The sequence below is a fragment of the Triticum aestivum genome, chromosome 6B, assembly GCF_018294505.1.
Source record: "Triticum aestivum cultivar Chinese Spring chromosome 6B, IWGSC CS RefSeq v2.1, whole genome shotgun sequence".
Taxonomy (NCBI): domain Eukaryota; kingdom Viridiplantae; phylum Streptophyta; class Magnoliopsida; order Poales; family Poaceae; genus Triticum; species Triticum aestivum.
The window spans coordinates 286,158,885-286,164,257 of NC_057810.1; positions in this window are offsets into that span (position 1 = coordinate 286,158,885).

Here is a 5,373-nt window from a genome sequence, read left to right on the forward strand (position 1 = left end):
ATAGATTAGTATCAAGATCGAGGTGTCACCCTACTCCTTCGGTGCTGGGTAGTGTGTGTGTGTGTGTGTATGTTTGAGAGAGAAGCCAGTCGATAGATTAGTATCAAGATCGAGGTGTCACCCTACTCCTTCGGTGTTGGGAAGTGTGGGTGTGGGGGGGGCAGTGACACTCACATATCTCTACTCTTAAAAAAAACAGAGTTGGTGATGATGGTGTTCCTGCCATCCTGCAATATAGGCCATCCGATTTATATCCGACGGACAGGAAGGAAAATATGGCAATTTTGCAAAAAGATACCCACACCCCTCTCCGCATTTGCAAATAAGGCATTCCCTCGTTCATCCTTTTCTCCCACAAGATAAACTTCTCATACAAATGCATCTTGATGTTCCGTGCAATGCACATGGGCATCTTGCTAGTAGGGAGAAGGAGTTTGTGTGACACATATCTAGCTATATTAAGGGATAGGTAGATAGCATATGTGTGAGAGACATTATTATACTTTGAGACATTAGTGGCTGTGGGTGAGCGGAGTTAAAGGGGTGGGCGTGTTAGACATAGACAGCGTGTGTGTTTCTGTGTGAGAGACTTCTAGGACGGGGTAGAAAGACGAATTTAACCCTGACGGACGGAGATAAATACACGAAGTGCGTGTGTGTAATTCCGATGCCCACAGGGAAATGAGATATGTATCCGTGTGAGAGAGATTGCACAGTTCATTCACGTATCACTATCTAGCGATCGTGGACGTGCATCGCTTGAACATAAGTCAATATCTACTTCCTATCGTGGCCAAAGGTACAATATCGATTCAACGCTATAAAGATTGGACACTCACATATCACATTTTTTCTATTTAAATAAACCTTTTTAGTTGTGCATGCCAAAGTTATAGTGATGTTTCTTCAAACAACCAATGTAGCTATCATGCACATGCACCATTGTTACTCTTGCATTCAAATTCATTAGTCTTGGATGATTTAAGTTTCTATTTTGAAGTAATATATGTGATATTCATATATGAATTCAACGGGTACGCAATTTATGAAATGGAGGCTGTGTAATCATACGAGGTAACACTTTTAAGTAGCTAACTACAATATCCATTTCTTTTTGTGCGCCTCTACACTAACACGTCGATGCATTATGTTTAAAGTAAATAACCAATGGCACTAAATTATCTATTTACACGAGAAATACATAGGCTGAGCGTTTGAGCCCTTTTTTGTGAACGTGCCACTACACCCGTACGATTGGCCGCGCCCGTGTGAACGTCCAAGTTATCGGCGCATCATCCCGAGTTATTGTCTTTTTTCTGGGGTGGACTTCACACCAGTTATTAACTGCTGACGCGTGCCCCGTGTATACAGTCTAGCATGACCTTCACGCTAGCACGGTCCAAAATTAGTTGAAACTAGATACGAACAATCCCGCGGGCGGCAAAATCCGCCTCCTTCTAAAATTTCCACCACCTTTAGCATGCGAAATCCCCCTTTTGTCCTTGGTGCACGGAGACCAACAGCTACAATACCGTCCTCATCTACATGATAGGTCGGGGCTGCTTTGGTAACTTCTGGTTCCCCCCACTACACGGCACCCCCATTTCCTCTCCCCCTCCCGCAAAAACGACTAACTCCATAGCACCAGAGCATCTTACATCACGCCTTCCGTACTTCATCGCCCTTTCTCCCCTCCCCTCTCGAAACCCTAGACTGCTCATCCATCGGCGTACCATAGCCCATTCACTGCCAGCGGCATCCACCTCGCCGGATCTGCTTCTGCGGCCGCATCTACCCCTCCCACCTCCCCTAGAAATAACTAGACTGCTCATCCACCACTATACCACAGCCCATTCAGTGCTGGCCTTGTCCACGGCACTGGATCTGCTTCGCCGGTACTCTTGTCAACCGCCGCGCATCTGCAGCGGCTCATTTGTACGCTTCGTCCACACCCCCCGGAGCTGCCCCACCGACGCCCCCATCGATGGCCTCTGATCCTCTTCGCTGACACCTTCCTCAACCCTACCGGAGCCGCTTCGTCGACACCAGCGTCAACCCTACCGGAGTAGATTCGCATATACCATTCTCAACCCTATCGGGGCCGCTTTGCCAACTCACAAGTCCACGGCCTCATATCCGCTTCCTCGCACCCTCATCCAACCTACCAGAGCAGCTTCTGACGCCCCATCCACGGCCGTAGATCCGCATCGTCGACACCATCCTTAACCCAACCACCGGAGCAGCTTCTGACGCCCCGTCCATGGCCTAAGATCCACATCGTCGACACCATCCTTAACCCAACCACCGGAGCAGCTTCTGACGCCCCGTCCACAGCCGCAGATCCGCGTCGTCGGCACCATCCTTAACCCAACCACCGAAGCATCTTCACCTACGCCCTTGTCCACGGCCACAGATCTGCTTCGCCCACACCGTAGTCCATCGTACCGGAGCCGCTCCACAAACACCCTACTCGACGGTTCTAGATCTCCTTACCGGACCCCGACAGCTAGCGCAGCGTCATCACCCTCGGCGTTTCTAACCTGATTCCCACCGTTTGGAGAGATGCCAAGCACCCGCTACGGCCTAGGTACTTGTCACCTTTAAACCCGTCCAGCATCACCTGCCCGATGTACTTCAAATATACTAACCGGTCGCTGTTACCTGTTATGCAGCTGGCAAAAACTACAAGGACGATGTTTCTTCTGGATCTAACAGCTTGGCCAACCAAGATCCTGGACTGAGGCATTGCTATGATCTTGTAAGTGTGTCTCTCTCTCTTGTATTGTTCTGTGCCTGCCAGCGTGCTTTGCTAGGATTTTTGACCAGTAATCCCTTTGTGCAGACAATGATTTCTACTACTGGCTGCTAAATTAGATATGTAGATGTCATACATGATACTACCTCGTACCTCCGTTCCTAAATATAAGTCTTTCTAGAGATTCCACTATAGGCTACATACGGAGCAAAATGAGTGAATCTACACTCAAAAATGCATCTATATACATCTGTATGTGGTCCATACTGGAATCTCTACAAAGACATATATTTAGGAACAGGGGCAGTACATTACACAAAATCGTAGGTGGCATGTAGGAACTCCAGTGCACTACATTAGGCTCCCTTAGAGTGCCTGCCAGTCCAGCATACAGAGTCATGGCTAGCTTATAGTATGCACACAATCGTTAATTAGTGGTTTAAATATGCGCAAGGGATATGCAATGTAGTATCATGTAGAGATGTCTGAAATTAGCCGTGTCAACTTGCAGATAGGGTTACACAATGAAAAAGAACAAGATGTATGTGGCAATTTCATGGAACATAGCAAAAAAAGGAGAGGCAGCGGTGAGCCTATACAGTGTGCTATGGTACGTCACTCCTCCATTGCAATCATCATGACATGTTATTTGTGTGCCAGTTCTATTAGCCAAGTTTCTTAGGGACAGTTATTATGAGTTATCCTAAGAAAATAAGCACCTGTGAATATAAGCTCCATGTAATATGCCAACCAGTTCTTTTCATTGCGTTTTCAGCTTATCTTTGGTATGATTAGTGGAAAGTCTAGATTGCATTATATATATTTTTCATTTTGCTGCCCATATGGAAATTAATTTGACTTGCAAACATCACAAATTGAACCCAATGCAGTAATTAATATGATAGGAAAACAGACCATCACTATTTGCTCAAAATGCAAATACAAAGATACCATCTACTTGGCACAATCTACTTTGGTCAATGTTTTCCATAGAGATCCCATTGCCTAATTTAAACGAAGAACGCATGACCCACATTTAAATGAAGAACAATTATTTATTAAAATTCGATGGTCCAAGTGGCTGGTTATTATCATATAGCAGCACCACCTGAAAGCATCATATAGCAGCAGCAGCAGCTCATAGCAACTCATCATACAGCAGCAGCAGTCTGCAATTCATCATATACCAGCAGCAGCTCATAGCAATTCATCATATAGCAGCAGGAGGAGCAGCTCATAGCAATTCATCATATAGCAGCAGCAGGAGCAGCTCATAGCAATTCATCATATAGCAGCAGCAAGAGCAGCTTGTAGCAACTCATCATATAGCAGCAGCAGCTCATAGCAATTCATCATATAGCAGCAGTAGCAGCAGCTCATAGCAACTCATCATACAGCAGTAGCAGCTCATAGCAATTCATCATATAGCAGCAGTAGGAGCAGCTCATAGCAATGCATCATATAGCAGTAGCAGAAGCAGCTCATAGCAATTCATTGTATAGTGGGTTAGAATGAAAATTTGGCAAAAAATTAGAGGAGATCCTCACCTTGTTGGATGAACTCATCCTTCAACAGCACCTCAAGGCCATGGCCTGGGAGGAGGGGAGGGGGAACAAGGTGCCTTCTGCCGCAGTGTGGCATCAGCCGTAGTTGTGCAGCGCCCGCCGGAGTAGTGCGTTGGACGAACCACAATGGAGCAGCTGCTGGAGACCATGAGAATTAGGGGCGGCGCCAGAGGGAGGAGCAGCCAGGGAGATTTGCCCCTACCCGCCGGCCATGTAGCCTAGCTGGACATAGCATCGTTGAGGACCATGCCAGATGGGACCAGTGGCGACAGCTCGCTGGAGGAACTCTAGTGCTGCAAGCAGGGGATCAAGGTAGAGGGAAAGGGGAGAGGGGATGCAAGCGGGCAGGGCAATGAATGCTTGCGTGTTTGTTTTTACTTGAGGGTCAGGTGTGACACGGGTGTCGGCAGTTGCATTTTGAGTGTAATATAGGCAGACAACAGAGTCATTTCACTATTCCCCTTCCCTTCAATTTTTAGTGAGGTTCTACCCAAAACACCCCCCTCCAAAGCGAAATTAGTTAAGCCCAAGCCCATAACTCAAAAATGACTTCTTTACATCTTTATGGCTTATTTTGACAATATATCCTGAAAAGGCGGAATCGAACTGGCCCTTAACCTGCAATTCAATTGTGTGTGCAATGATGAATCACTCATGCCTGCTATCTGTACATTTAGGCATCACCATACATGGCATAACCTAATACATGTGCATTCCATTGTAGAATCTGGAATATGCAATGTTTATGTTAGTTCATACGTTGCACATGATGTTTAAATGCCCCTTAAATCTGGTCAGTCAAGTGATGGTCTTTAAGCCTCCTTCTTTGCTTCTTTTCTTGATATGTAAGATTTGCTCACACATCTGTTCAATTGCTTGTTTGCATCAGACAGCCATACTAGGACTGTTTGCTTTGATTACTTGTTGTTCTTGACCTAACACTCTAAGAGAGCTTGTCAATGATTTAAACACTAAGGGTTGCTACAGTGGGGCCTTGTCTAACTCATAGGTGACATAAAGGTTTGGTTGTACACTACAGTAGGCTCTCCAAGA